Source organism: Delphinus delphis, chromosome 10 (assembly GCF_949987515.2).
Source record: "Delphinus delphis chromosome 10, mDelDel1.2, whole genome shotgun sequence".
NCBI lineage: Eukaryota > Metazoa > Chordata > Mammalia > Artiodactyla > Delphinidae > Delphinus > Delphinus delphis.
Window position 1 is genome coordinate 37,526,736 of NC_082692.2, and position 10,378 is coordinate 37,537,113.

Here is a 10,378-nt window from a genome sequence, read left to right on the forward strand (position 1 = left end):
TCGTCCCTCCCAACTCTAGAGAAATCCACTGCTATCTTATTACTCAGTTATTTCAGCCTCCTCCTACTGCGTCATTTCATTTTCCATCGACTGTCTCCTTGCCGTCCCCCAGTTAATCCTATCTCTCTTATCGATGTAACTTTTCCTTTTCATCTCTCTCTTCTCCTAGAAACTTTGGCTGGAATTGAAAACGGTCCTCCAAAGAGGGAAAAACTCAAACTCATTTTTAAAAAATTGGCTTTTGTCCATGTTTGATCACATACGTGGTTTTCATATGTCTCGTCTTTTAACACTGGAGTACGAACTGTTGGGAGATGAGGACTGTGTCAGGCTCCTAGAAAGTGTTTTATAATGAATACTTTGAGCCTTCCCTACAGATCACAGTTTGATTGATGGAGATAATAGTCCCAAGCGGTCACCATTTATTTGTTCCATGCTAGGTGCTGTGTTAATTGTTTTCTATTCGTTCTCACTGAATCCTCACAGCGACCCTGTCAGTCACAGACCAGCCTGTCTCCGTTGGACAAATGAGGAAACTAAGACTTGGAGATTAAGTGACATGTCCAGTTAGAGCTGTGAGTGTTGGTTCCAAGCTGACATTTATTGAGAACTCACTACACGCCAGGCTGTGTACCAGTGCTTCGCACTGAATCCTCAAACTATACCATGAGGTTAAGTATTCTTACGATCCTCATCTTCCAGGTCAGGAAGCTGGCTCAGACAGGTTAAATAACTTACAAATATCACACTGCTAGGAAGCAGTGGAACCAAGGTGTCACTGTAGGCCATGGGACTCCTAGTCTTTGCTCTTTGACCACTGCATTTAGTTATTAAAATACCAAAAGAACCTCCATGCAGTTTGGTTTTACCCCTGAAGTGATCCAAGGGAAGTACCCTCAGGACAGCATTGTATCAAGGTTCCAAGGTGCACCGTCTACAGAAAAGAGCGGTGGCAGGAGAGGGGCGGGAGGATGAAGTGGTTAATGTCTGAGAAGGGAAGTAGAGAAGCAGCTAGTGGAGTTAGAACTGCCTCTGCGCGTGCCCTGGAAATGCAAACAGCCCTGGGCTTGGCTTCCCTGGGGCTGGCCCGGGTGACCTGGCGGGAAGCCTGCTGGAAGGGAAGCCCCATCTGAGGGAGCAGCCGCGGGACCCTGGAGCAGTGGCTTCCCCCTCTCTGACCTTTAGCTTGTGCTGATGAATTGGCAGCAACTGTGTGACATCAGGGAGACATTTTCTTCTTTGTGAGCTCAGAGCTTCCATTTAAAAATTCTTCAGTCACAAGACGGAGGCTGCAGAAGCCCAGGCACACTTGTGGGGGGCAGCAGGTGATGTGCACTTGCTCCAAATCTTCCAGAAGACTGCGTAATCCCAGGGATTCCGGGAGGCCTTGGGGATGGCCATGTAAGGTGCGATCGCTGGCCTTATTTATCCCGTCATGCTGCCAGCTCTTAGGAACCCTGCAGGGATGAGATTACAGGGGCTGGCCACCCCAGGCAGGCGTCCGGGAGCCACTGGCCTCCTCTGGCAGTTTCTTCTGTGTGACCAATCTCTTCTTGTTCTTACCCCTACTGAAAACTAGCACTGGGTTAAAATTAAGTGAGCTCAAGTGCTATCCAAACATGTTTTTTCTTGACTCTTGTGTGTGAGACAGGGTGTGCGTGTTGAGGGGGAGGGGAGTAATCTAATGTCTAAACTTAGAGTGATAGAGGGAACCATTATTTTAATATAGCGAAGATTGGAGTTGAAGGGAACTTAGAAATCGAAATACTGCAAGCCCCCATTTTACAGAGGAGGAAACTGCAGGCTCAGAGAGAGAAAGTGACTTGCCCAAGGCTTCACAGCACATTAGTGGCAGAGGCAGGACCAGAACACTGTCCTTGGGCAAGTTAGTCTTTCTCTCTGGGCCTCAGTTCCCTCACTGATAAAACGACACTGTGAGATTTTTTTTTTTTTTTTGCGGTACGCGGGCCTCTCACTGTTGTGGCCTCTCCCGTTGTGGAGCACAGGCTCCGGACGCGCAGGCCATGGCTTACGGGCCCACCCGCTCCACCGCATGTGGGATCTTCCCGGACCGGGGCACGAACCCGTGTCTCCTGCATCGGCAGGCGGACCCTCAACCACTGCGCCACCAGGGAAGCCCGACACTGTGGGATTTAACGACGTTCAAGATTTCCCTCCAGATCTTAAAATAAAACCGTAATTGGGTGACTCTCCCCGGCTCCCTGGGGGCTCCTAGTGGATCTAGTGGAGCAGGGCCCTGAACAAGGCAGGATCATGGCTAGGAAGGTGTGGGTGGTCAAATGCACAGATAACTCCTGGACTTTGGGATAGATGATTGCAACACCTCCAACAGCCACCTCTCACTTCAGTCCCTCCCCTTGCCCTTGCCTTTGGAGACCAACATTCATCCTAGAGCAGCCATCCTCCCTTTCCCTCTCCCTTCCCAACTCACAGACATACATATTCCCTAATTTCTGCTTATTTACTGGACCACTGTTATTCCAGCTTATGTATCTGTAGCTTTCCACTACTTTTTATTGAGGAATCACTCACTGCACAGAGGACTCCCTATGTTATCACATTTAATCCTCCTTCTTCCATCCTCTGATTTAGGTTATCTCATTATGTTGATGATGAAACCAAGGCTCAGAGATTTACATACTTGCATATTCCAATAGCTAGTAAGTGGTGAATTCCTACAGTGACTCAACCTGACTGGAGACCAAGCTTCATTTCTTACATTACCTCTTGCACGTTGTCCCCCTGCACTACCCCCTTCAGCAGCCCTGAAGCTCTGGCTGTGGCCCATAAATTCACTTGGATGTAACGGGTGCTAACAAGACTAAGGTCAATTGGCTTTATTCCTGTGAGGACCCAATATCTTTGTCCTATTTCAAGACCACAGACTGTATGTACCCTTGAATTTGACCCCTTATCTCACAATGAATACTCGGGATTGGGACTCCGCGTAGGCAGAAGAACCAGGATTCTTTGTGTCTTTCATGACTACGGGACAAAAAATTCCAAGTAATCAGTTATCATTTTGTTCCTCAAAATAGAACAAAATGGAGCTAAAGAGCATGTAAGCCCACCAAGTCGTTCTTACTGATAACCTATGTTATATGGATTGATTTGCAGACATTTCCTAGAGTGGCGGCTTGGGCACTAGTCTATAACTGAATTCTGTAGTTTGGGTACTAAACTATCTTCTGGCCTCGCTGAGTCATGTTCCTTGTGGCATCTCCAGCTGGCCAGTAGGTCACACAAGGTGGGGTGGAGGCAGCAGCTGAAAATGCAATAATACCCTGTTAGGCTCCAGGGATCCTCCAGGAGTGGTGATTCTTCTCAAACAGGTGTTGGCAAGAGTCTGAGGGCTGAGAGGCTAGGTGGGTGGAATTGGGTGTGAAGCCATGCAGGTACCCTCAGGGACAAGCCATTCCTTTGTACATTCTTTGTTCATTCCTTCCATAAACACTTACTGAGCACCCGTATGGGTGGGTTAGATCTGGGACCGCATTGGACCCTGAGAATTCCAAAGCTGATAAGCAAGAAGTTAAGATTCTAACTGGAGGCCAACATATACACAAGCATTATTATACAATGTGAGAAATGTCATCATAGAGCTGTGGTCCCTTAATGGAGGGAGGAATTAGTTCTGCTGGGCTGGGGGGTGGGGGTCGGGCCTGATGTGGGGAGGCCACACTGGGAAGGTGTCCTCTAAGGAGTCTTGAGATATGAGGAGAGGAGAGTACATTCCAGACCCAGAGAGGAGCTGGAGCAAAGGTACAAAGGCATGAGTGAGCACAGCCAGATCAGGGGGCTTGGAGCACGTTCCACAGAGAGCAAGGTCATCTGTGTATGCAAAGAACAGCTTTTGCAGGTGTCAGCCTATCTCATCACCATCATCAAAGCTAACATGTACAGAACTGACTATGTGCCAGGCAGTCTGCTAAGTGCTTTCCTCACATCTCCTTTTTAAATACAAGAACCCTAAGAGTTAGGTGTTATTAAATTAACACAATTTTCCTGGTGAGGAAACTGAGGTTTAGAGAGAAGTTAGGATACTAGCCCAGGTTAAGAAGCATCTGTGTTCTTAATCACGGCACTCCCTTCCCAGCTTGTTCTTTTCCCTTTTTTTTTTTTTTTTGTAAATTTTTTTTTGCAGTAGTGCGCTTTTTTCTCAAGTGTATGTCCGTATGTGCACGTCCAGACCCCCTCCTGTCCAAGGGGGGGCACTCTTGGTGTTAGCGCAAGTTTGTGTGCCCAGAGCACAGTGAGGCCAAACAAACCAAGACGTCAGCGTTTGGAGCAGAGAAAGGTTTATCACAGGGCCATGCAAAGAGACAAGTGGCTCATGCCCTAAAAAGCCCCGGAGCTCCCTGAAAAAATGCTTTTGGCAAAGCATCTTCAAAACCCAGGTGAGAGGGAGGGGTGTCACAGGGTGTGTGATCAGCTCGTGCACAATTCTCTGATTGGCTGATGGTGAGGTAACTGGGTGGTGTCACAGGGGTTAACATTATCAGTCCTTAGGCTCCAGGAGGCCTGGGGCTATGTGCTCATGGTCATCAAGTAGTTAACATGTTCCATTTGGTGGGGGGTTTTCACATCTGTAAAACAACTCAGCAAATGTGCATCAAATACTGTTATCTAGGTACTTCAGAGAGGAGCTAAAGCAGAAGATATGAGGGAAGGCCTGTCCCTGGGAAGGCCCCATAGGGTCCTGCTCGGTTACATTGGGAGGTCACCCATTTGGCCTTGACCTTCTCTCTGTCCCCATAGTGTTCCAGCAAGTCATTTCTGCATAAACTGAAACAAGCCTGAAATTTCGTTTGCTTTTTTTCCATGAGAAATTGAAACCCAAAGAAGAACCAAAACATACCCAGAAGAGTCTATTGTGCTCCTGCTACTGCTCAAGGCATTTGTTTTGAGACCATGTTAGCAAAGTTGGGGTTATTATTGGAAAGTGGTCTTTTAAATATGTGTTGGGGGGAGGCGCAATGAGGGGGGTGTTACAGATTGAATGTTAATTAGGTTCAGATTTTGGAGAGCTTTAATGCCATCTAGAGAGTTTGGATTTCATTTTGTGGTGATATAAAGGAAAAGGGGAGGGAGAGGTGCCTACCCTAACCAGGCTCTGTGCTAGCACACACCTCTCCACACCCCACCTCACTGCGCAGTGAAAGGTCTTGAGTAGAGCTTGGATACATTCTGTTTAAGAAGATGAACCTGTACTGGATGCAGGAAGAATTGGGAGGGAAAGGGTTTAGCAGTGGAGATTCCATTGCAAAGCAATGATAAAATCTGGGGGTGAGGAGTGGGGAGTTAGTGCCTGAATTATGGTGACGGTGATTCTCACGGAAAGGGGACATTTTATAAAGACGCTAACACATGAGAAACATTTCTAGAAATAAATTCTGGTTCATCAGTTTTCCATATTTGAGTTTTAAGTATTAGGGTTTTTATTTATTTATTTATTTATGGCTGTATTGGGTCTTCGTTGCTGCGCACCGGCTTTTCTCTAGTTGTGGCCAGTGGGGGCTGGGCTACTCTTTGTTGAGGAGCACGGGCTCTAGGCACACGGGCTTCAGTAGTTGTGGCTCACGGGCTTTAGAGCACAGGCTCAGTAGGTGTGGCACACAGGCCTAGTTGCTCCGCAGCTTGTGGGATCTTCCCGGACCAGGGCTCGAACCTGTGTCCCTTGCATTGGCAGGCGGATTCTCGACCTCTGCATCACCTGGGAAATCCCTAGGGGTTTTTTGTTTGTTTTTTTATTTTACTGTGGACCCCACTTGTATCACTATAATACATTCTCTTGCAGATCTTTTTTTGAGTCCACTTGTTGCCTGTACCTGAAATTCAGACTGTATCTAAACTTAGCCCCTACCGACTTGGAGAAGAATCTAAACTTGGCAAAATGCCTCCATCTCTCTTGGAGCAGCAGTCTTAAAAAGTAGTTCTCTACCTCCCTCCCCAACCCCCCAACTAATGAACTATATCTAATAGCCTCTCTTTAGAGAGTCCTTTGAGAAAGAAATGGCGTTTGTTTTTGACCTCATTATCCATTTCAGCCTGTCCTTGATGAAAATAATCGCCCCTTAGGCAGGTACATTCCTCACATGCCACTCTCCGCTGTCGGCTGAGACGTTGTTAACCCCGGTGACCATGGGAAAATGCTGCTGTCGGCTTCAGAGAGTCTAAAGGGAGTTGGCGCAAGATAACAAGGGGTGAAGAGGTCAGAGTGGAAGCCCCTTTCATCTTTTCAGGCTGTTTCCAACCCAGACAAAGGATCCTGTCCAGGGGTGCAAGGCCCACGCGGCTTTATTTTATGGTCTGGCCCTGAAAGGGGGTTGGGAGGGCTGTGTCGTATCTGGATATTGTTTTGTAGGCGAACGCCTGGCTCCCGGGAAGTCCTCGACTCCTGGGGAACGCTAAGTGGAAGGAAGGGCAGGCAGCCCCCGCTTCAGCGGAAGAGACCACCCAGCTCCTCAAAAGAGAGTGTGAAGGGCTTGAATGGAATGAGCTGTCCTGCAGGATTTATCATTCAGACAGTGAGATTAAGGGTGCGAGGCTGCTTAGCCGCTTCAAATCACGGTGGCTCTAGGATTTGCAGAAGAGAAGGGAAGGGGGGGCAGGGTGGTGTGGGGTTGGATGGAGAGGTGAGGGCAGGTTGGAAACCTGTGTGGGGAGGCGGGGATCCAGATTTCCTCCCAGCTTGCCCACTCACTTGCTTTGTGAGTTTGAACAAGTCACTTCTCCCTTTTGTAAAATGAGGCAATTGGAAGGATACCTGACTTTGGAGTAAGGGGAGCCTACGCTGTTCCACCTCCTCCCCCATACGCTTTCTCAGCTTGCTTCATTGACTGTGTTTTGTTAAGAAAAGCAACGTAGCCACATTATCAATAACTGAAAGTCAACTACTCTCTGTCTACCAAAATCCCTGGCCCAAAACCTTGATACAAGAATGATTGCCTTTTGGGTGGATTTCCCTGTGATCTTATTTCTAATATATACATATATATACACGCACACATACATCTCTGTAGTACCCCTATAATTTTGCATCATGTTTTTTTTCCCCCAGTAAATTCGTGGTGCTGGATATCTTCTGTTTGCCCCTGCAGATTTTCTCACCAACTGCCTTCACCTTGCTCTGTGCCCCAGGAGGCTGCTGTGTGCTCCTTTGCCCTCCTTTGGCTTCTGGTTGGGTTTGAGGGATGTTTGCTCCCTGCCTCTCTCCCTTCCAGATCCCTGCAGACTAGCTGTGTCCCTCCATCAAAGGCAGAGCTCTTGTCTGGGGACCCTCTTTATGGGCCCCACTTACCCCTTCACGCCTAGCCTGGAAGTAGAAACAGCTGCCCTCTGCTTTTCCAGTGCTGCCCACAACTTTGTAAATACCCCTTTATTCAACTCTCTTCAAATTTCCCAATTTTGGGTGTGTCATGTTTGCTGCTGGGGCTGACTGTCAGAGAATATATATCATTAGTATCTTCCAGATTCCTACACATAATGTATGCAGACTATAGCTGCATAGCATTGTGTTGAGTATATATATACATATACCAGAATTCACTTAACCATTCCCTTACTTAATTTGCTTCCCATTTCTTCAGTATCAAAACCTCAGTGAAATACTCCCCAGACGAGAAACCGTGGTTTCTTTTATCTTTTAATTTTTAAAATAAATTTATTTATTTTATTTATTTTTGACTGTGTTGGGTCTTCGTTGCGGTGCACGGGCTTCTCATTGCGGTGGCTTCTTTTGTTACGGAGCACAGGCTCTAGGCACGCGGGCTTCAGTAGTTGTGGCCCACGGGCTTAGCTGCTCCACGGCATGTGGTATCTTCCTGGACCAGGGATTGAACCTGTGTCCCCTGCATTGTCAGGCGGATTCTTAACCACTGCACCACCAGGGAAGCCTCGCCTCATAATTTTTTTTTTTAATTTTAATTTAATTTAATTTTATTTTTCGCCTCATAATTTTTAATGAAGAGTTGAATAGAATAGGATTGGGGAATTAATCTGAAGTATATTACTAACACTGCTTTACATTTTAAAAATACCTGACAGTTTCCAAATCATTTGAATATCCACAATCCGTTTGATCCTTTCAACCACCCTGGAAGGTAGAGCAGGCATTATTATCCCTTTTTTAACCTCCATTTTCTAGATAAAACAGCCTCAGAGAGGTCAAATGACATATCCAGGTTCACCCAGTTACTCAGTGGTAAAGCTTAGGTCCAAAGCTTTTTTTTTTTGGCTGCACCTCTTGGCTTGCGGGATCTTAGTTCCCTGACCAAGCCCTGGCCCAGGCAGTGAAAGCACTAAGTCCTAATCATTGGACTTCCAGGGAATTCCCCAAAGCTTTAATTTTATTTTTTAATTGAAGTATAATTGACTTACATTAGTTTCAGGTGTACAACATAGTGATTCAATATTTTTATACATTACAAAATGATCACCATGATAAGTCTAGTTACCATCTGTCACCGTTCAAAGTTATTACAGTACTATTGACTATATTTCCCATGCTGTACATTACATTCCTGTGACTTACTTATTTTATAACTGGAAGTTTGTACCTCTTAATCTCTCTCACCTATTTAACTCATCCCTCTGTCCACCTCCCCTCTGGCAACCATCAGTTGGTTTTCTGTATCTATGAGTCTGGATTCAAAGCTTCTAAATGCTCAGCAGGCATTCACAACTGTTACCTGGTATACTATCTGCCCCCATCCCTGACATGCATACCACGTTTGCCACAAAATGATTAAAAGTTACCCAAGGACCTGGAGCTGGGAGCAGACTTGGGACTCAGACCTGTATTGTCCTTCTTAGCCTAGGTCATTGTCTTCTTGACTTTTACCTAAAAAGAATTCCAACAGTTGCTGCTTCTCCCTCCAGGTTGCCTATGATTTGACTCTGCCCATCCTCACTGCCGCTATCCCCGCCTGGGCTTTCCTCACCATACACTTGAATTAGTGCCACAGCATCACTCTAGGTTATTCAGACTAGAACAAACACTGATGGAGCCCTACTATGTGCCAGGCCTTGTGTCAAGTTCTGAGGGTAGGAATGACTGCATCCTGGTCCCTGCCCTCAAAGACCTTCCGGGAGATGGGAGACCTGAAACAGGTCACTGCAACAGTGCAAGGAAAGCGCAGTGATGGGGAGATGTATGGGGACCTGAGGAGGGGCTGGGGGATGGCAGGCTGTTCCTTCCCGTTGGTCTTCTGGCCGTAGGGTTCTCTTGCCTCACAGGCACTCAGTGTTCTGTGTGTTCCCGGTCAAGATCCTTTACTAACGTCACAGTGCCAAGTGTAGATGAGAAAACCAAGGTTCAGAGAGGCTAAGTAACTTGCCCAAGTCGCACAGCTAGAGCATGGCTGAATGGAACTCACCCTACCACCCAGATCAAACCCAAAGTCATCCTACTCTTGCCATCTACTCTACTGAGATGAGGAACAGAACATGGTGTATGTAAGGGGTTAGTAATTCTGTCTCCTCACTCTTGCTGCTCCCACACCTGAAATGCTGTCTCCTTCAGGGATCTCAGGGTTGCACTTCCCTCAGTATAGCCCAGAGACCTTCCCTCACCTTGAATTCCCGCAGTTGTTGCTTGCTTCCTTTATACCATGTGATCATAAATTACCTAATCTTCCATTGCCTTGGAACTGTACTCTAGTGATTTCACAGAGGTGCGTCTGAGCCTGACTACGAACTACTATTCCGACTTGATAGACGGCCAACATTCATAGTAACAACTAACAATTAATGTTGCTGAGAATGGAGAGAGTCATTCAGAACACCAGCAGAGGCATCAAGAAGGCCTCACAGGGCTTCCTTGGTGGCGCAGTGGTTAAGAGTCCGCCTGCCGATGCAGGGGACACGGGTTCGTGCCCCGGTCCAGGAAGATCCCACGTGCCGCGGAGCGGCTGGGCCCGTGAGTCATGTCTGCTGAGCCTGCACGTCCGGAGCCTGTGCTCCGCAACGGGAGAGGCCACAACAGTGAGAGGCCCGTGTACCACAAAAAAAAAGAAGGCCTCACGGTGTAATTAATTAGTACAGTCATAACTCTGGGCTACAGTTTCCTCATCTGAAAAGTGCCGGGGCTCGATCTAGATGCTCTTCAGTCAAAAAATATTCACTGTACTCCCCCCATGCACCAGGCATGCCTCTAGGCACCGGGGATAAAACAGACAAAAATTCTTGCTTTCATTCTAGTAGAAGGAGACAGCAGACAATGTAAATAACGTGAAGTGTATATTGTGTCAGATGGTGATAAGTATGGTGGAGAAATAAAAAGCAGGGAAGGGGGAAAGGAAATGCCAAGGAGTGACATTATCTGACTTAACATTTTAAAAGCCTCACTAGCTGCTGG